The 22,936-nt window shown below is 49.7% G+C and overlaps 1 protein-coding gene across 4 annotated transcripts in view; it reads right to left on the bottom strand.

Annotated features, from left to right (window-relative positions):
• Cdh4 (cadherin 4) overlaps positions 1-22,936 on the bottom strand; it is a 456,955-nt gene that overhangs the window by 385,546 nt on the left and 48,473 nt on the right. The window lies entirely within an intron of this gene.

Raw genomic sequence — 22,936 nt, 5'->3', positions numbered from 1 at the left:
CATACCCACCACTAATACACCCCCCACTAACACACCCCCTATTAACACAGACACCACTAACACACACACCACTAACTCACACACCTATACCACTAACACCCCCCCACTAACCCACCCCCTATTAACACACATACCACTAACACACACACCACTGACACACAGACCACTAACATACCCACCACTAACTCACACACCTATACCACTAACACCCCCCACTAACACACCCCCTATTAACACACACACCACTAACACACCCCCTATTAACACAGACACCACTAACACACACACCACTGACACATATACCACTAACACACACAAATACCACTTACACACACAAACACCACTAAAACGTGCACACACACCAATAACACACACACACACCAATAACACACACACACACCAATAACACACACACACACAACTATCACTAACACACTGGGGAGTATTTCACCAGACTGAGGGATAGTTCTTTCAAGTTCAAGGTCACATGGGGCATGACATTCAGAACTGATTGCTGAGTCAGAGAATCTATGACATCAGGACTCATACTGGGGAGCTAGTTCTGTGGTAGGGCGTGCGTTAGCATGTGGAGGCCTTTGGCTCAACCCCCAGTGCTGCATAAGACAAAAGTGAACAGAAAAAGAACAATAGCTCAATAAAGCTTGGAGCATTCCAGGCTGAGGAGGTGCTGAGTGCGAATGAAGCTGTGGGCAACACTGTGAGGTATGGCTTCCCACACTTCTGCATGCTGCAAACAGCAAAGCTCCGTCTGTGGTCTGTGTGACAGTGGTGAGGGACCAGACTGGCTAACATGTTTGTATCCACACAAGGCCAAGAACTGGCTGTAATCTGCCACGTGGCAGTAGAGGACTGCTGGCACTCTGACCCAACACAGCTACTCCTCTGAAGACCCATCCCCCAACAGAGTCCCCAGAGCACTGCTCCTGAGAATGGCTGCAGCTCCCCACCCCTACCTCTGGTCAGGTGCTGAGCCCTGCTCCTTTGCAGAGCTGGATGCCAGAGTCAGGTCCTCCTTGCCATAGTCTAAGCTTCCCCTCTCTTCCTGTCTCAGTTGTTACTACACTATTCCCTCAGCCATCAAATTCTACTTCTGAGGCTTGATCAAGTTCCCGCTCGGCAGCAGCTGGGGCTTTCCTGTCTGAAGGAAGGAAGCCACTGCACTCTTGACCTCTCCTGCACAAACCCACTGTGCTACCCTGTGACCTGCGACATTCAGGAAGGAAACGGTACCAGTCTGCAGCAGCATGCCTGTGGGACAGATGCGGACTGCTCTATGCCACCCAAGGTCTGGAACCTCAATTCTTGCAGCTACGACCTCCCCAGACCCATGTTGAATAAACAGGGGAGTGGATGTCGGGTGTCTACACTCTTGCCCTCATATCTCAGCCCCATAGAAACTGTTTCCCTAGATGCAGGACAACCACTGGCCAGGTTCTCTGTTCTCAAGCACAGCCCACGCACATGAACACATTCACCTTCTCACTTAACTAAAAAAAAAAAAAATTCTAACTCAACACTGTTCTTTCTGTGTTTTTGGCCCCAGCCAATCTCATGAATAAATCTGGATGAAAGATACTGGGGTGTTTTGTTTTGTTTTGTTTGGGGGGGGGGGAGTCAGGGCCACTAACCTGAGTTTCTTTTACCTTAATTCATATATATATATATATATATATATATATATATATATATATATATATATATTGTCTAATTTCTGGACCTGTGGCAGAAATCCACCAACTCATCCACAGTTCATTTGCTGAGCAAGAGGACTCCCCAGAGGAGATCACATGGAAGGCCTCCTCTCCAGCTGTGGTGCGTGCATCCACTGCCAACAGGAGCTTTGAAGGTCTCATGGGACACCGTGAGCCCATCACCTCCCAGAAAGTGCCCAGAGAAGTTAGAGAAATATGAATGGGCCATGTCCCTTACCACCAGTGTGGAGGAGAGAAGCCATTGACCTCATTAGGCCACAGGCGGGTAGTTTCAAAAGATGGAGGAGGCTTCAATTCCTCATATTCTTTTGTTTAAATGGAAGGGGACAATCTTTACTTAAGATGTATTAGTGGCTTTCCTTCCTTCCTCCTGTTGCTCTGATGCAAGTCTGAAAAGGAGGAAGGAAGGAAGGAAGGAAGGAAGGAAGGAAGGAAGGAAGGAAGGAAAAAAAGGAAGGGAAGGAGGGAGGGAGGGAAGGAGGGAGGAAGGAAGGAAGGAAGAAAGGAGGAAAGGAAGGAAGAAAGAAAGAAAGGAAAAAAGAAGGAAGGTAGGAAGGGAAGGAAGAAAGGAACAAACAAGGCAGACTGGATCCTGGCTCGGTTTTAAAGCACTGTCCACCCTGGCAGGAAGGCACTGTGGCCGAACGTGAGGCAGCTGGCCACACTGCTCCAGTCAGGAGGTAGAGGGAGAAGAAAGCAGTGCTTGGCTTCCTCTTGTTATTCAGTCTAGGGCTCCAGGCCAGAAAATGGTATGTCCCACACTCAGGGTGGGCCTTCCCACCTCAACCCATTGTAGGTAACCAACCCCGCACACACATATGCCTGAAGGTCTGTCTCCCAGTGCTTCTCCATCCCGCCACGTCGACCAATATCCACCATCACAGATGCTATTTCTGTCTGTCCTAGCGACCACCTAGAGTTTGGGAACAGAGACTTCTCATCTCGAATCCCTTGACTACATCACTGGGCTCTAACACCATCACTTCAGCTGTTTCCCATAGCATGGGCTCTGGGAGAGCAGAGTCGTCCCTCCTGGCAGGATCACAGTCCATTTCTGCCTACCATGGCAGGATGGATAGTCAGAACTCCCTGGTCTCAACTTCTCGACCAGTGCCCTCCCAGAAAGTAAAGTTCCCAGAGCAATTCAGGCCCGGTACACCATATTCTGTAGGTCATCGGGCCTTGCTAACCACGGCCCGTTTTAAAGAGCACACCGACTATGCCTATCTCCCTCTGAGTCAAACAGCCAGGCCTCAGTGTGTACTTGCATCCATAGTTTCTGCCTATGAGACGGGAGCAGGAGTGGTGCTGGATTTTAGGGCCTCCAGCACAGGGTCTCTGCATCTGCAAGGCCTGTTGCACGCAGCCTGCTGCCCCACCACCCTGCACACTCTGCATTGCGAGCAGCCATTAGGATGCAGTAAGCAGATGAGCCAGCCATCTTCTGCCAATCACCGCGATTACTCAGCTTCCTATTAATAGCACACGACAATTAATCAACAAAGGTGTTTATCATCTGAGGAAAGCGCGCCTGTGTTCTGCAATCACGGCGTCCTCGTCTCCGTGTCTGCCAGCTCTCGCGCTGTGAAGAACCTCTAGTCCCAGCTCCCTCCTTGCTCTTTTATCTGAAGAGCCGAGTGGTGCGGGAAACCAATGGTCTTTTTCTGACACCGCAGTAGAACAGGTGTGCCGGGTTTTGATTGTCCCACACGCAATGCCCAAATGTGTTTAATATTAGGCCACGACACTACTGTTTTTGTTATAGAGCGACTTATTTCTCCCACAAGTTTATATTTGAAGTGATGCTATGTACAAGTGGATATAAGGCTAACATGCCAAGATTGAGTTAGGATCTATGTGGAGAGCCCAGGGGATACTCCCTTTCTGTCTAAATCCCAACAGAGATTGACACCTTAACTGCCAGTTGCATGGTCTTGGGAACCAGGTAGGTCCTTGGAGCCATTACAGTAGCCTTTGCTTGGTGCTGAAGAGTTACAGATTCATCTCATCTCCCCAGATAGTAAGACAGGCTGCTGAGGAGGCTAGCAGCGGGCAATATAGAGAAGGAAGGGTCTTCCAGTGCTGTCCCGGAAGCCCTGCTTTCTGCCAATGGAACAGTCGCACTTGTTCATGAGGCCTTGATGAATCTAGCCCTTAGCAGACCGAACATTATAGCTGAATTCTCTGCACACTGTCCAGGGCTTTATACCAAAAGAATTAAGCACAGACCTCAGAGGCCAAGAAACCATCATTCCACAAGGTGTGTCGGTCCAAGGCGTGTGCACCACATGCTGCCAAGGGCGACTCTGAGTCTAACCCAGCACAAACTCATGAACTTACTTAAAATTTTGCACGATTGGTTCATGTCTTTTTTTTTTTTTTAACTTGATTTTTTTGGTTCTCAAGTGTGAACTAATGTTCTGTTACAAAGACAAAAGATTGGACACACCTGCTCATTCCAGCCATTGTTTTAGAACGAACATGAACAAGTTCATTATAAACCACCACAGGGTCCCATGTGGAAGGTCCACAGAACTACCTCGGGGAGGAGTCACCACAGCAGTAGCCATGGACGCTGGACCTTTCCCTGTGCTCCTGAGACAGGGGCACCTCTGTATGGTAGGCAGCCATGTGTATAGGCAGTGGCCTGATGTTGGGAGGCGCCTGGCTGGGGTGATCTATCCATATGTTCACTGTCTTCTGGTACCCTCAGTGTTCTGCACAGGGTCAGAGCTGCGTGCTGTCGCTCACCCTGGGTCTGTTCTCTAGATTCCTCTGCTCAGACAGCTCTCCTTCCCCAGCCCCACCTTGCTGATAGGATTGCTTGCTTCATTCAGTCAGAACAGCATCTCCAGCCTCCAGTTCCATTTAAGGTTCCCAATGATGGGATTACACCTACCTGGGTCTTAAAATTATGCCAAAGAGGCTTTCTGGGAATTATAATTCCTTAATTAACTCATCTTATGCACAGTAATACCCTTCCTGTTCATAAAAGGAACTTGAAAGCAACGAGGTGGCACTTGGAATGGGCAAGCCAATAACCCATGGCGGGGCTGCTCCAGCAGGGCCTCTCCCTTCTGCCCTCCCTCCGCATTGGCTACTGCACGTGGGATGCAAAGCAGCAGCATTGGACTAGCAGGTAGTGGGAGAATGCTTCTCAATTTCAGCAGAATACGCACCTTACTAAGACATGGGCTGTCGGCTGTGCCCTGTAGGGATCCCAGCTTGGGGAAACACCCGTTAGCCTCCATCACAGAACAACACAAAGGCAAGAAGATGGCAGAATGCTTGCATTCCTGGGGCTTGTCAGTTTCCATGGCCCTATAACCTCCTCACACCTCAGTATCTGGCACTGGTTTTATCTGGATCCAAGAGTTGTATATACTTTTTGGATATTGGGTTAGGTGAAAATCATTGTGGCCATCTCTTTATCAAGCCCATGACTGGACCAGCTCAATGAAATGTTTAGGTCCATAGAAACATACAAGAGCACACATGTGCATGCAAGAGCATGGGCATGCAAACACACGCACATGCATGTGCATGCAAGAGTACACACACATACATGCACACACACACAAACACACACACATGCATGCAAGAGCACATACATATACACACACACACACTTCCATGTACATACCCCTAAATCAGAAAGTAAGAAAGAACACTTCCCATCTCTGCCCAGACTTTCAGAAACCATATGCCTTAGGGAAGAATGACTGTTTTCACACCGTCCTTAAGCTGGTCCCTCCATCCATGGTGGAAACTTCCACTTGAAAGTCAGTCTGCATGTCTGTTCATACTCCCAATTCTATTCCCGACCATAAACAAAATAAGTATTTGGGGATTTTTTTTTAAAGCATCATATAAATGGTATCAGAAATAGTCTTGTTGATATGAATTGGCAACATTTTCATGTGTCTCTGCTGGAGCTCTCAAGGAGAGATTTGTGTATAAGGTCTCTCACAGAGTGTCACCACAGGGTCACAGCATGATGGTTGTGCCCATCTCATTGGGGAAATTTTGGTTTGCCCTGGCTTGGCTGCGTGTCCTGGATGTCATGGATGCATGTAACTTTCCTGTGCAGCCTCCATGAGCATCACTGGGCGTTAGCTTCAGGAACAGCCGTCCTCTGCGGGGCCTGTGGGCATGCAAAGTGCCCGGTGAGGTTTTCTCCAGAATTCTCAGCCTCCCAATGTCATTTTGGCCCTCAGGATAGCTCAACATTTATAAGAATAAGTGCATTCTGGGGAACCATTAGTATAATTGAGCAGACTTCTCTTTTCAATTTCAATTTTTATCTCTGTGCTGGGCAAGTGCTGGCTATTATAAGCAAAGACACAGGAAACGGTCAGTAGGGATCGGTCTCATCCGGAGGGTGAGGGAAGACACGATGAAGGAGAGGAGCACTGAATCTAGGTTGGGGGTCAGGGAGAAGCAGGGAGGGGCGATAGTTTGGCAGGAGAAAGGGCAAGAGATGTATATGGACCCCTGACATCCTGGTGTGTTCTCCAGTCCCCACACTCGATGATAAACCAGCTGGCTGCCTGGTCCTTCCCTTAAGCTCCTGCTTGAGTTCTGTTCGGCACCCAGCTGCACTGAAACAGAACATAACCCCCTGGGGGTTACAGTCCTTTTTGCTGATTTTAAACCCCAACTTTCTTCTTGACAGTCTCTCCCCAGCATCCTCCCTAAAGAATCCTGATAACAGGATTCACTTTGTCAAGGGTGGTAGAGCTGGGTCTGCAGCACAGGAAGAGCCAAGCCCTTGGCTCGTGGAGACTGATAGGCCGCTCCTTGATCAGACCAAGAAGGCACACTAAGCCCCGGGCCTCTTCTTCTGAGGTAAAAAGGGGGCTGTGCCAACAATGCCAAGCTCTCCTTGGTCCTGGTACTCTGCAGTCCCACCAAGCCCTGTCATTCAGAGCGCACAGAAGATCCCAAGGAAGGGAGGAAGGTTTTTGAGCATCTGCCCAGTTAATAGGAAAACTGTAAATGCTATTGTGAAGAAACCAAACTAATTAACCCCCCACAGCCACAGAAAACTAAAAACCCCAGGGCAGAAACTTGCGCCTCTCAGAATTACCAGGGAAAGAAGGAAGCACTGTGCCTGTGCCCACAGCCAAGCACATCCTTGGCACAGGAGAGAGCGGAGAAACCCATAAGTGGGAGCCATGGCTGCAATAAGTGGAAAAACACGTGGACCATAAAGGCCACAGATGAGAGGCGGTGCTTCACAGACAAGGACAGGGATTTGTGTGAGCCAAGGACAAGGGATTTGACTGTGCGTGCACATGTGAATGTAGAAGAGATCACTGGGCTGGACTCAGGAGTCAGATCATGGCCACCGTGAACACCACAGTCATCATCATCACCATCCCCTCGGCCACCACCATCAGCATCACCACCACTATCAATCAACATCATCACCACAACGCCATCATCATCATTACCTGCACTATGGTCACTGCTATCCTTGACATCATCATAAATACCGCCCTCCTCCTCATCCTTACCATCATCATCTTCTCCACTTGTCGTTTATCATCCTTGACGTCATTCGTGTTATCATCATCATGGCAACCCTCACCCTCATCACCGTCATCTTTTTTGTCATCATTATTACCATTTTCATCGAATCCTTATCTTATAGCCACTTCCATCCCAATCCTTCTTTGACAATCTTCATCAACTCCATCATTATCTTTATCATCAGGACGGCTAACATCTCCATCAACGACACGATCACCACTCACCGTTATCTTTGACATTGCAGGAACGGTCACCTCCGCCATTGCCATCAATATCCTTGCATCATCTTCATCCTACCTTCATTATCACCTGTCTACTGTCATCTCCTTTGTCACCATCACCACCATCAGCATCAGCACAATCATCATCACCATGACCACCAGCAGCAGAATCACTGTGGTCCTTATCATAATGACCATGCTCGCCAACTTATCACCATTTTATCCTCAGATTATTATTATTATCTCTACCACCATCATCAGCACCATCACTATTATCTTCATTATGGCCTCCACCATGTCCTCCACTACCACCACCATCTTCTTTACCACCTTAACCATCTCCACCACCACCATCACCTCCATCTCCACCATGTTCTTTAACTCCACCAGCACAACGACCACCACTTCCTTCTCCTTCACTCTCATCTCTACCTTTACCATGTCTTCTACACCACCACCACCACCACAATCACCAGCACCACGTCACCATTGCAACCACGTGCCTAACAGAGTGCCACTCACAGTAAAGGCCTGTCCCTCAGAGATGATGTCCTTGTTCAGGGCCAGATGACTAAGGAACATCGAGGATGGAGCTCCAACCCAGGCCTTCTCTCTCAAACCCTTGCTGTGAATATCACAGTGAAAGAGAAATGAGCCCTGAGGAACATGGAAGCCAGTGGATCTGGTCCATTCTTGCTAAACACCTACACTATGGGCAGAGTCTCCTCACTAGGACCTCTGTCTTTGCTGGAACGTCTGCTGCTCTTTCCTGTGATCTGGAATGATGAGCCTCCCCTGGGGAGTGGTGCTGCTGTGGAGAGACGGCAATGGCCACGCTTAGAGCTCTTCTCTGTAATTTCCAGGGGAGAATAATACAACAGTGTCGACTGGCCCTCAGGGATTCTGTCAGTGACCTGACTCAGTCATTAGCCAGCCAGGAGTGTCTGACAGAGCCTCCCTATACTCAACCCACCAAAGCAAGCAAGTCCTGGTTAAATATCCATAGATTTGGGCTACAAGAGGCACTGGATCCTTCTATCAAATACTGAGGGCCTACTGTGTATGTGAGCTCAGCACCGATGGAAGGAGACTGAGCCATGGTCATAACATGGTTTCCACACAGGAGATGTAAATGGACTTACAAATGATCGTGTGCTGGACTGCAGAACAGATGCTAGGAGAGCAAGGGCTCTGAGGAGAGATCTGTGTGGTGGCAGGCAGTATAACAACTGAATGGGTGAGACACTCATAATAATGGGTGAGACAGTGTTGTGGACCAGGTAGTACTTCCACGCTTCAGGTAGGAAGCCAAGAAGTCCAGTTGTACGTGCTCAGATTGGAGGGGAGGGCTAACTTCCCCACCAGCTCACCTTTTCCCCAGCCAGCCTTCTCTGAACAAAACTGACCACAGAACGGATATCACTTACCTCGTCTTTGGGGGGGGCAGGCATCTGTGTATGAACGCTGTGATCTCCCGGCTATAGGGGCTAACAACTCTAACTCATGTCTCAGCAATTCGGTGTGGTTCAGTACCAGCACTTGCACGGAGTCAGCAGGAACAAGGTGTGGACCATTGACAAATGCCACTGTATTCAGATTGATTTCTTTCTTAATGGCCCAGCCAATTTGGAATGAATGAGCGGGGACCATCAGCAGCTCTGTCTGCGGCCCATGTAGTCGAGCCATGATGTTCACAGAGGACAGTCGCAAGTAATTATAGTCCCTTTGCTTCAAAATTTAAGAATAACCTAGACAGGAAGGCTTCACAGGTTCTACCCACAGGGATCTGATATTTTAAATTTTTAAATGTTCCATTTCAATGCTACACAAAAGGTGGCTATCAGCACCATGAATAAGTCATGTCAGGTTTGGACACCTGCTGGCCAGTTACTCAAGCTATTCTTTGGGGACCGTGGTAATCCCTGTGCTGCAAGGTGGCCCTTGACAGCACTGTCCCCAGGAAGATGACTAATAAGTCACACTGACAAGCTCTACCCCTCTCTCAATGTTCCCTGAGGAATCACCAGGACGTTCAAACCTGGACAGAATGGAGAAAGTAGGCAGAGTGCAGGAACCAGGCCAGGTTGGGGACAAGGCCCCATGTACTGTGAAGGAGACCTAAGAGGGCTCCTTGTCTTCCTGCTTAGAAACATGGCACCATCTACAAAGCAGAGGGAAGCCCACCTCAGACAGTGCGTCTGCTGGCCCCTTGACCTTGGCTAACTATAATACTGAGCAATAAACTCCTATCTTTTAAAATGGTCGGCCTTAAAGGGTTTTGCCATAGTAGCCATAACAGATAGAGAAGACAGACCTCATTTTGACCCTCTTTGCTATATAACCTTGGCTGCTGCCTGACCTCTTTGAGTTGAAGCCTGCTCCTCACCAAGGAAAACAGCAAAACACATCCATCCCTAGGGCACGGGCCAATGAGACTGACTTGGGTTGGGTTTGACGTGGGAGGGGCTCTGCAAGCTTCAATGTCATGGCTCTGCGAATGATGGCTAGCTCTCCTCAACTCGCCTGGCTCTTCTCAGCTAAAGTCCATCACTGCTGTTCACCAGTTCCTTGGGGAAAGCCTGCAGTCTGTAGACAGGGTTGAAGAAGACCCATCTCCATTGGAGAACTCCATTGGTTCACACTCTCACCCTTGAACTCCCATTCCCCTCAATATTGCCCAGGCTCTTAAATCAGCCATGGTACCCTCCAGGGAATGAGGACTCCAGAAAGAGATGTGTCAGCCTCCCGGAGGTCCCGTGGGATCCTGCCTGAAGGTATAGGTCCAGGACCCATTTATAGGAGGAAGATCCAGTAATAGGGGTGGTGGGGTGGTGGCTGGGGCAGGGGAGAAGCTGTTTTGAGAAGAGGGAGCTAGGACCCAGAGGGCCGTGAGAAGGAAGGAAACAGCCCTGTGGTTCTGGGTGGGCAGGCAAACTCTCCTGTGCATCTCTGTTCTCTAAATCTCACCGCTGGCAGAGGCACGCAGGTACCCGTGAGCAGAGCCTAAGCCTGACGGCACTCTAAGTCCAGAGGCTGATCTGAGGCCTCACGGGAGAAGAGGTGAGCAAAAGCACTTGCCCAGGAGAGACAAAGCGTGGCCAGGTCAGATGAGGGCACAGGGCACTCCTAGTAGTCAGGCCAGACGAGGGCACAGGGCACTTCTAGCAGCCAGGTCAGATGAGGGCACAGGGCACTCCTAGCAGCCAGGCCAGACAAGGGCACAGGGCACTCCTAACTAGATAGGGGGCAGAATGCCTTCCTGCTGGGTGGCAGAATGCCCTTCATGGTCCTTGGAGGGTCAGGTTGGTACAAGCTCCCTGTTGTCCCTGGTTATGCTGAGACACTTTCCAAATGGACTTCCCAGTGGCTTCCCAGTTGCTCCATTCCTAAGCTCTGGAAGAAGGCATCAGACATGCTGCACACAAAGCTAACAGAGGCAGAAGAGCTCTATGGACCTGTGTCCACAACTGGCCTTCAAGCCAGCCCCAAGTTTAATGCTAAGCTGCTACCAGGACAATAAACTTTCCACCATGATGCACCTGCTTTGAATGTCTTCCCAGGGACACATGTGGCTTCCAGTGGCAGAGATAGCCTATGAACCCACTCTCCAGCTCTCCCAGCCTCCACCTGCCCCCAGCTGCCCAGGCCTGCTTGTCAGCACTTGGCTGAGAAACATGTATTCCCACCGGTGTCTAACCTCCTAACTTAGACCGTGTCCACCTCTGATTGTCCTGTGACCGCCTCCAGTCATCAGAGCCACACTCCGAAACACCTAACCTGAAGGTTTCATGACCTGCATTTGGCTGAATGTCTAAGAAAAGTGTACCTGCCTGGCTTGCCAGGCCAGGTGTGTGCTTGTGAATGTGCGTGCACAGTATGCATGCATGAAGGCAGTTCACTTGACCATTTATTTTGTTGTCTTCTTTTCATTAGAATCCCTAAAACCAATTCTGAACAGCTTCCTGTTCTCCAAAGTCCAAGACAAAGATCCTGTCTTTTCCTAATAAGCAAATGTCTATCCAAGTCATAGAAGAGAGGTCACCCCTGCTCAGAGTGGGAGGGGCTCTGTGTAGGGCCAACCTTCATGACACTGGTGTGTGAAGGATGGAGCCTCTCAGGTTTGGGCAGAGAAGCTTCCTGGAAGCAGCTGTGTGACCATAGGCCTGGCCGGAAATAACTTGTGGTATCTGCCTACACAGGAGGCCAGAGATGGATCCACAGCATTGACAGGGATAGGAACACCCACGAGAAGGATAAGTCCAACCTGAGAGAAGTGAGAGAGCCAAGAATCTAAGTAAAGAAGTGCTTAGTACCAGTGGGTAAAGGTCAAAGTCAAAACCAGCACAGGGCAGGGTCCTACCGATGCTAAAATATCCACAAACCACCCTCTTCTAGGGCAGGCAAGGAAGCTGAAACTGTGCCTGACCCTGTACCCTGTAAAGGCTTGAGGGGGCTTCAGCCCTGGTGGCTGCATAGGAGAGCATAGGGGAGGCTGAAAGGATTTAGAAAGAATCTACCTTCAATCCTTAGCCACACAGAAAGGCAGAGCTAAGCGCTCTTTGGGAGAAAGTGGCACTTAGGGCATGTCCCAGGAACCAGGATCCTTCTGGGTTACATTGTTATTTCTTTCTTTTCAGGATGACAGACAAGTTTTACCATGTCTTTAATGGTGCTGGAGACTAAACCCAGGGCTTTGTACACACGAGGTAAGCAATACCAACGCTGTGTTTTCGTACATATTCAAGGAAGAAGGAGGGGACATCTCTGTGGCTGGGAACACAGCCTACAACTTAGAAGGCTTTTCGGTTTCAGGGAAGTAGCCCAGAGGACATAGACATGGGGACCTAGGTGTCACCTTGGTGTGCTTCTTACCGTGCTCTGGCATGAGAAGACACCAGGGTGAGGTTAGTGCTTACACAGGGTGAGGGTGGTAAAGAGGAAGATTGCTCTGGACAAAGTATCATGTGGCCAGTGAGCCCCTCTGAGTCAGTAGCATGGCTGGAGTGTTGGCAGAGGCCCTTCTCCTACAGGATGTGGGCCCCAAGGCATTGTGGGGGTACAATCATTTGAGAAATGGCGTCTGATAGCGTCTGCCGCTGTGAGGAATGAGTGTGCCTTTCTCTAGAAGCTTGCTTTACAGATGTGCCTCAAAGTATCCCAGAACTCTCTGGGGAACTTGTCTATAACAGGAAAGTGGGAACACTCATCTCCTTGTCCCTTGGGGACAGTTTCAATTTGGAAGTTTCACAGGAGACAGAGGGGCCACTGAACTGCAGGAGGCCATGAGACTTTGATCACCATCTCATGGGATGGCTAGTTCTATATCTAGTTTCTCGTGAGAAAAACCAAGTGTGCAAGCTGATATCTATGTTACCATCATGGTGAGTCTTGGAGGCATTTTTTTTTTTTTTCTGGGGCAGAAGAAGGCAGAGAGGATCCCTGGAGGCACCTATGTCTTCAGGCTCAGACTTGCCCAGGCAGTGCTGCCCAGTATTAGCCAGGCCTTCAGGCTTCAGGCAGCAGAAGCCAGACACAGTACTCTTCCAAAACATAACCCAGGTCTGGGAATGTGGGTGGCCGAGTCCCCAAGTGCTTAGCTCCCTGTGCCCTGAGAAGAACGTTCAGTTAAAGATAGGAAGAAGAAAGGAAGAAAGCAGGGGTGAGGATGCTTCTCTTCGCTCTTGGAAATGGCAAAGCACACCCAACCCTGCTATGTAAGGAGATGGGTGAGACAGGGCCAGGATTCAGGGACCTACTCCTCCAGTCTGAGGTGGGCATTCTGTAAGCAGCACTCAGCAGACACCGCTGTAGAATTATAATAATCAAGATGCTTTGCCCTCTGGAGGGCCAGACATGGGTCCTGATAATAGTTCGTGCTCCCTGGACAAGGCTAAGCTCCCTCCCTCAGCACCACCAAAAGAACTATGCAACTTAATGGAATGTCTTCTCCAAAGTGGTGTGTCCACGCACGCACGTGTGACCAGAGTCCCATTTCCCACAACCGTGGTCCGACGGAGTATTGTCTAGGGAGCTTGTTTTCTTCACAGGAGATTATAAACCAAGTTCTGTGTCACCTATGGAATTAAACTCCCTCCTTGTCAATGTGTGCACCTGAGACCCCAGCAGCGAGCGACTGGTGGGTTGGTGACAAGATTGGAAGCTTCCAGACCCTGGAAGCTTCAGGCCAGCTAGCTTAGTCAACCTTTAAAACTGCAGGACAGTGAGAGACAGACTGTCTCAGAGGCAATGTGGGAGGTGCTAGAGGACCAACACCTGAGGTTGTCTTCTGGCTTCCACATACCCACCATACCTATGCTCCCTGTACCCACAGGTGAATTACACACTTACACACACATATACACGCATGTATACACACTACACACACATGCACACATATGCGCACACATAAGCACACAATACATACATTTCCACACACACAAACACATGTGCATGCACATGCACACACACATACATATATACACACATATGCATACACACAAATACAAACACACAACCACACACATACACACATGCACATGTACACCAGCACACACAGATACACACATGCACACACACACACACACACACACACACACACACACATACACAGCCCAGACTACTCCCATCAGCCATCTGTGTGTACAAAGCTCTGTTGCCCCCTTAGACCCTCTAGGACCTAACTGTAACCTTTGCCACTCATTAGTAAAACAGGAGGTCAGGAATGATTTTTGCACTTTTGGTATCCATCACACAAACCCACTTTTCTTTCCTCCTAGTATGTGTCACTTTGCCATTGTTTAACACACTACCCAAACAAATTGAATGGTTAGTCTTGCTCTCATTTATTTTTGAAGAGCTCTTTATTTATTAAGGAAATGTTCAACTACATTAAATATTTCCCCTAAGTTACTCTTTTTTTTTTACTATAAAAATTAAATGGTGTTTTTCATCATCAGTGCCTTTAATTTTTATAGTCAAAGATATCTGCCTTTTCTTCTAAGGCTTTTGGACACATGAATTTTTCAGGGAAGATATGAGAGTTCAAAGCAACCATTTGCTTCTAGCAGACCACTGCAAGGGACTTCCTCAGAACCTCAAGGTCACCCTCCCTCTCATCCCTTGATGTGGAATTCTCATTAGAAGGCATGGAGTCCACTGAAGTCTACTGTAGCATGGCTAGTGAGGGGACCCCAACCACAAAGCCAGTAAACCTGTCCCTGGCACTCAAGAGGCCGGGAGATGATACCCTAGGAAGGAGGGGCAGGCATGTGTCCTTCCTTTGTGCCTCTCGCTGTGCCTCATGGCTACTCTATCCAGTGCCTGGCAATGTTCCAAGGTGGCTGAGATGAGGGGTCATAAGAATGACACGGTTCCTATTTACCTGGGACTTTGCTGCACTTGAAATCAAATAGAGTCTTTCCTCTAGGGAAACAGAGACAAGCCATTTTTATGACTCTCACTTATGAGCTAGCAAAGCAAACACTGCCCTGAAGGACCCAATCCGAGTCCCCACAATCCACGGCAGAATGAATACTCATGGAAACTCCGAGTCTGAGTGGCTCCCCATATTTTCCGGAATGCCTGGAACCCTCTTGGAGGGAGCAGCTTAATCTCTACAGCCCCCACAAGTTCTGGTTTTTTACACTGAAACTCTGAAATGCTCATCCCCTTCGCACGAGGTGATTAGGTTGAGATCAGACCAAGGCAAGCTAAAATTGACCTGCTCTGCCAGGTCAGGCAGTCTGTGGGACCCAGGAGGCTGTGAAACCCCCTGGCATATCTGAACAATTGTTAGGCATTTATTTCCTAGGAATCACATGTCTTTCCTAAGCAGCTCTCCCATGGCAAGCCATGTCCTACCAGTGGGTCAACACCATCATCTGCTTGTTCAATATGTGACCGTGGAGTCTGAGCTTGGAACAAGTTGTTTAGCCTCCTAAACAAATCAGAGGCAACAGAGGGATGGCTGTGGAAAGCATGCTTAATACCTCTAAGCAAAGAATATAGGCGAGGGTCTTTTTCCTCATCCGGCTGTTACCAGAAGTCCACTCAGGACACAGCGTGGACTGCCATCACCAAGATCCTCTCTGATGCCATCACAGATGGTGGGAGCCAGGCCCCGTGAGTAGGGGGAGTAGGGACTCCCAGGAATGCAAGGCCAAACCCATTAGAGTAAGTGTGTGTGTTTAAAAGTCCAAAGGCAGGGAAGGGGCCGTTCCAGTGTTCCATAATTCCCAGTAAAGCACACGGACTCCCTGGAGCCAGGCCTTCAAAGTGTGCAGTCACAGAGCTGCAGAGAGATCGGCAATTGCATTCACAGACCTCCAGCATGCCTGTGGCAATAGTGTTAGTGCCAGAGCTTCCCGGGGACCCTCTGCTGGCAGTCAGCAGCTCTGCCAGAACGCCTGGTTTGCATCTAGCCTAAGTGCCAACCCATCCCCAAAACTGCAGACGCAAAACCCCAAGGGGCCAGGGTCCTTTAGGTTCTCAAACATCCTCTGGCCTCAGATAAGCCTCCCATTCTCATCTCTCTTGAGAAAGGGGCACAGATCTGGTTCTCTTTTTCCTGATGCCAGAAAACCAGTAAGTCTCCAGCCCTGCCAACCACACAGTGAAGTCACACAGTGTCTTCTTGACACATGAAATATGGCCTACACATGCTGGGTGCCCTGAAGCCTCTTCAGATAAGAGTTTAAATGTCAGAGCTGGGCTGGGCATGGTGGGTTACACTTGTAATCGCAGTGGGCAGGATGAGGAGATGGAGGCCAGTAAGGTTGTGTGGAGGCTGTGAGGACGTGGAGGTCACAGTGCTCTGAGCAGTCTTCCCTGCACTGACAGCCTCCTTCAGGCACACTGACTCCAACTGGGGATGACCGACCCAAGAGTCCTGGCGAGCACCCCATGCCTTTGTGAAGCCCTGCTGGTTGTTACAGTTTGAATGTGAACTGACCCACACAGGCTCATGTGTTTGAACACTTGGTTCCACTGGTGATGCTGTTTTGGAAAGTTGTAGAACCTTTGGAAAGTCGAGTTTGGCTGGAGGAAGTTGGTCATGAGGGAGTGAGCCTTGGGTTTCTTAAGCCCACCTACCTATGCCGCACAGCCAAGATACCCACCTCCCCAAATTCAATGCTGACAAGGAAGGCTGAAGCTTTCCACACAGTGATGGCTTGCCCAAAGACCAGCTCCACATCTGTCATGTCTCTTAAGGTATCATCACTGGCTGTAGCCTAGCAACCCAAGTGTACACAAGGGTCATCTCCTGCCCCTCATCCTGACTCTGCTGAATGCATTGCATACCTGTCTACTGCTATAATGGTGCCTCAGCAGCCAGACCCTCCCGTCCCAGTCCCTGTTCCTCTCTTGACTTTTGATGGCAAAGTTTATCCCAAGGAACAGCAGAACACTGAATGCAAATGCACACAATATATGTAGCTGGGAGGCGGCTGCAGGTAACAGTCACCTGCTGAGGTCATGTGTTACCATCAGTTTCAGCTGTGAACTCCACACAAACTTACAGTCACCTAGGAAGAGAGAAGCTCAACTGAGACACTGCCCAGATCAGATCCGTCTGTAATGTCTCTGGGGCATTTTCTTAATCATTACGTGATGTAGGAGGGCCCAGTCCATTGTGTGTGGTGCCATCCCCAAGCAGGAGGGTCTGGGCTACACACACACACACAGAGCGAGAGAGCGAGAGAGCGAGAGAGCAAGAGAGAGAGAGAGAGAAGAGATACACATGTATGTATCTGTGTACATGTATATCTCTGTGTATGTATGCATGTATGTATGCATGTATGTATGTATGTATGTATAAGAAATATTTGGGCTAGCAAGAGGAAGCAAGGCAGAAAAACTGTGGCCTCTGCCTCAGTTCTAGCCTGAGTACCTGCCCTGACTTCCCTTGATGATAGACTGTAACCTCCGAGCTACAAAAACTCTCCCCACAAGTTGTTCTTGGTCAGCGTTTTATCTCAGCTAGCAGAAGTTGTGTTATGTAGACCTGAAAGCCCCCTTCTGTCTGCCAACAATCATCATTACCTTAGTTAATTGTACATGTCTTTTTCTCATTGTTGAGGCCAAATTCCCAACAAGAAACAAGTTATGGGAAGTGTTCCTTTCAGCTCACATTTAAGAAGATATTCAGTGTACCATGCCAGGGAAGACAGGGTAGCAGGACTTCCAAGTGTTTGGTCACATTGTATCCACAGTCTGGAAGGCAAATGTGGAGTAGGGAAGTGGCGCCATGCTGTGTGCATTTGCATTCAGTGTTCTGCTGTTCCTTGGGATAAACTTTGCCATCAAAAGTCAAGAGAGGAACAGGGACTGGGACGGGAGGGTCTGGCTGCTGAGGCACCATTATAGCAGTAGACAGGTATGCAATGCATTCAGCAGAGTCAGGATGAGGGGCAGGAGATGACCCTTGTGTCCACTTGGGTTGCTAGGCTACAGCCAGTGATGACACCTTAAGAGGCATGACAGATGTGGAGCTGGTCTTTGGGCAAGCCATCACTGTGTGGAAAGCTTCAGCCTTCCTATCAGCCTTGATTTCGGGGTGGTGGGTATCTTGGCTGTGCAACGTAGGTAGATGGTCTTAAGACCCCTGTGTGCCACTGGGACTTCGGCTCTTCCTTGTGGAGGAGAGCTGTCCGAATTTTCTCTGTTCTGCACAGTCTTGCTGGGGCCACTGAAGGGTTAATTCATACCTGGGACAGGTATGTGGCGCTTTGTGGCTCATCCTAAAGAACTCAATTACCCTAGTCTCTTTGAGTTGTCCCCCACCCTTGGTGTGTGGTTAGCCAAGTCTCCCAGAAGCCTCATGTGGCAGCCAGGCCATGTGGGTCTCCTCAGGCTTTGCCCCTCAGGAGAGCCCCTATGATCTCTCTCTTTATTGCATATGCAAACACACAATTTGCATTTTTTTTTAATTAAGGAGACATTTAACAGATTAACATTCTGAGGGCCACATTTAGAGGACATTAGAAAAGAAGAGATGATCAAGGCTTTCTCTGTTGTTAAAAGGTGACCTCGCCTTCGGAATGAGCAGAACTTTGCCTCCGCCCCCTTCATACTCCAGGTAGAGGAGGCAACTCCCCCGATCAATAAGAGGACTACATTCATTTCCCAGGAAATTAACTGGTCTAATTTGCAGAGTTAAATAAATGCTAGAGAACTCTGACCTCCATCAACCACTAATGAGCCCACGGAGCCGCTGTCCTCCTCTACCTGCCCCCTCCCACTCTCTGGAAGTCTACCTTATGGCTAGGCAAGGTAGGACTAGGTGGGTTACAGCTGCCCCACAGAGAGTTCAAATGTCAGGAGATCTGGGGAAAGGAGGCTCTTGGCTGAATGGACTAGAGTCAGCCAGAGCATAGTGGCTGGGTTTGTCATGTGACACCTCTCAGATCAGGGCAGTGAGACACATTATCTTACTGCCACTTATAGAGCCAGCACCCCTCCCCACCTCCCTGTGTTCTGGATCCAAGTCCTAATCATGCCTGTCTTCTCTCTCCTTTCTCCATTTCCCTTTGTTTCCTAAGGCAGTCCCTCGGCATAAGCAGCTCCCTTCAAGTGGGACGCTTTCCTCCCTCTCCATCTGGTGGGAGGCTCCCATTCTCTCACTTGAACTGCAGCTCAACCCAGGCTTTCTGAGCCTTATGGAGCCTCCACACCTTGAGGATGTGAGGTTTGGTCTCTTTGTCTGAAATTGTCTTATTTATTGTAGAGTCACTGTTTGCTACTGCTAGATGTTGGCCGCACCCTGACCTGCTTATGACAAGTAGACTCTGCAAAGTGCACCCCAGTTAGGTTTGGGACATGGAGGACAGAAGTGTCTGGAAGAGAGCCTCTGGTTCAGGTGACACTCCAGTCATTAGCTATTCTGGTCCCTAGCCTGCCTAACCAGATCTGGGCATTCCATGGAGGCTGCCTGCTCAGTGCCTCCCCCTCCAGCCTGACCCTCTGGCTCCCCCCCCCCCCCAGGATGAAAATTGCTGAGTCACTCCTGGCACTCAACTCAACTGTGACTTGGGAGAGATCCTCAGGATGCCAGCAGAAGGGGCAGGTGTGTGCTGGGAACAAAACAGAACAGCAGGAGGAAGACACACCCCCAGGGATCATCAGAAACTGAACCCCACTCCATGTGGTACCAAGGAGCACATCCTGCTGGGGGAAGCCCAGGGCTGGTGCAGGGGCATTTTTATTAAAATTTATAGCAGAAATCACACTTATTAGGAGGTCCAGGGGATTGACAGCTTTCACAATGTATACACAGTGCTCAACCATAGTGGCTTTGGAATGATAGCACTCACCAGAAAGTGACACCCCCTTCCCCCCACATGCACGAGCACTCGCGTGTGCACTTTCAAGTGTGTCAGCATTCTTCTGACCCTCAAATACCTCTGCACTCTTGTGCTGCACAAACTGTGACCAAGACCTTCACTGGCATTGCTGGAAGTTGGGGGAAGGAGGCTTTCAGCTCAGCCCCTCATCATGCCTGTGCAGACTAGGATGGCTAGCCTGATCCTTGCCAAAAGAATGGATGGAGCAGGCTGGGAAGGAGCAGCCCAGCTTTGCAACTGAGGAGCCAGCAGCAGGTCACTCTCAGCATTACTGGTCTAGACTCAAGCTGCCACACACACTTCCTTTGACCTCTTGGAGCTTATAAATTTCCAGCTTGTACTGTGCAAGGGGCAGATATCCTGCCAGAATCTACTGATCCCAAGCCCTTCTGGGTAGAAAGCAAGCTTGTGCCCCCTCTGCTCTTTCCTAGTGCACAAACACACAACTGGTATCCAGCTACCTGGACTCCTGCTCTAAATAAAACGGTCAGTGGGCAAGTCTCCTTAAGAGACATGAGATAAAGAATTAAGCGTGTATGTATTGGTTAAGTTTTTAAGTCATTCAAAGCAGAAATCAAAAAAGAGCCTCGAGGATGCATCCCATGATGCTCAGTGCTGGTCAGTCAAGCTCTCTGTGGATTCCTTACCTCAAAATGAGATATCTGAGAGCTTGGCTCCAGTTAGAAAGGCTCATGTGAACCATGTGGAAGTACGCTGTAAAGATGTTGCCTAGCTGGTCTTGGGCACTCAACTCTCCCTAGCACAAGCTCTGCTTCCTGGCAGCACAGGGTGGAGGTGTGTCTGTAGCTAAGACAGAGAGGATAACCCATTCCTCCTGCAGAGCAGACTCTCTGGGCTCACCTCAGCTTACCAGGAACAAGCAAAAGAGGTAAGCAAAAAGGGCCTTTGTCCCCAGGGATTCTTGGTGGCATTCAAAGGCATTCTGGGTTGTCTCACAAGTGTGTGGGGGATGGACTGCCCATGGTCTCTAGTGGGGAGAGATCATGTCACTGTTCGACATACGAAACTGCCATGGGGAGTCCCCCAGCCTCAGTGCACTGTGGCCAGGGAAGCTGACCCAGGGCAAAGTCAGCTGCGTGACAGCTGACTGGACTGTGTCTACCTGCTCATAATCCACCCAGTACATGGCAGGGGCTTCTGAATAAACACTTCATTTCAAACAGGATTTGACAGAACTTACAGCAGGGTTGTCTGGGCTGGTATGGAAGTCTGAGGCTACATAGAGTTACAGTTCTGGGTGTGTGTTCTTCACACATGTGGTCAGGTGCTGCATATCCCTGAGACTGCCTGAGGGTGCCTGAGGACTCATGCCCAGGTGCCCCCATCTGACCAGGTGCCCCCATCTGACCAGGTGTCCCCATCTGACCAGGTGCCCCCATCTGACCAGGTGCCCCCATCTGGCCGGGTGCCCCCATCTGACCAGGTGCCCCCATCTGACCAGGTGCCCCCATCTGACCAGGTGCCCCCATCTGACCAGGTGCCCCTATCTGACCAGGTGCCCCCATCTGACCAGGTGCCCCTACTTGACCAGGTGCCCCTATCTGACCACATGTTCCCATCTGACCAGGAGGCCCCATCTGACCAGGTGCCCCCATCTGACCAGGTGCCCCCATCTGACCAGGTGCCCCCATCTGACCAGGTGCCCCCATCTGACCAGGTGCCCCCATCTGACCAGCATCTGGATAAAATAGAAGACAAACAGGTGGACGTTCCCAGATGTGGGTAAGGAATCAGAGGCAGGAGCCACCCATCCACTCCCCACAGTAGCAGGCCCCAGGCACTTTGAAGACAGTGCAGCCAGGCTCCTCTCTCGGCCTGTTTCACTCGTCAGTGTGTCTTTGATACCAATTAGCCGATCTTTTTGATCAAACCTCACTCTCATCAGCCAGCAACACTGGTGGCCTACTTAATTAATTGTGCCGAAAAAGCAACTCTTTCCCTTTAACAAGCAAAGTGATCCCTGCTCAAAGTCCGGGCAGATGTAGGCAGGGAAGGGAGAGAAGCGGACCACCGATAAGAAGGCGCTGACGCTGATGGCTTCATTCTTCCCTCGGCCAGAGGTTCATCCCACCTCTGTTGTCTTTGCTGGAGCAGCACATTTGTTCTGCAGCGCGAGCCTGACTGAGGGGGACAGACTGCTTTCAAACTTGTTAGAGCCTTCAGCTCACAAACTGGGTCAGGAGCAGGCTCCACCAGCAATGGCTGCAGCCCTTCCCAACTGGGTGGATACGGGAAGCTGGTTTCCTCTCCTAGGCTTCTGATGAAATGGGTTTTGAAAAATGAAGTTCCATCAAATCCCTGCCTGGAAGCATCCTTGTTCTCTTGTCAGTATGTGTGTGCATGTGTGTTCGTGTGCATGTATGCATGTCTGTGCATGTGGGCATATGTGTGCATGAGCGTGTGAGTGCATGGGTGTGAATGTGAGTGTGTGTGTGTGTGTGTGTGTGTGGTGTGTGTGTATGTGAGTGCATGTGTATGCATGCATGTGTGCATGCTTACATGCGTGTGCATGAGTGTATAAGTGCACACATGTGGGTGTGAGTGTGTATGTGTGTTCATGCATGTATGCATGTGTGTGTGTATGTGAGCATGAGTGTGTGAGTGCATGGGTGTGGATGTGTGTGTGCACGCACACATGTGGTATGTGTGGGGGGTATGTGTGTGCATGAGTATGTGCGTGTATGGGTGTGTGTGCGTACATGTGCATGTATGCATGTGTGTGCATGCATGTGAATGCATACATATGAGTGTGAGTGTGTGTGCTCATACATGTGTGTGTGCTTGTGTATGTGTGTGTGCGCGCGCGGTTTCCATGCATATGCATGCATGTTAATGTGGAGGTCAGAGGCTATTGCAGTTATTGTTCCTCAGGAGCTGTCCAGCTTGGTTGCTTTATTTTGCTTGTTTTGAGAATTGGCCTGTAGCTCACCAATTTGGCTCAGCTGGGATTATAGTAGTGAGCAGATGAAGGCTGGTTTCCAGCTCAGAGGCTCTGTCTTCCTTCTCCTCCTCCCTAGTTCTGGGATTAAAGGCATGCACCATCACTCCTGGTCCCAGGACTCACTTTTTGCACATGGTCTGGTAA

The sequence above is a fragment of the Mus musculus genome, chromosome 2 (assembly GCF_000001635.26).
Source record: "Mus musculus strain C57BL/6J chromosome 2, GRCm38.p6 C57BL/6J".
Taxonomy (NCBI): domain Eukaryota; kingdom Metazoa; phylum Chordata; class Mammalia; order Rodentia; family Muridae; genus Mus; species Mus musculus.
Note: the sequence above shows the minus strand (reverse complement) of the source record. Positions and strands in the feature narration are given on the sequence as shown.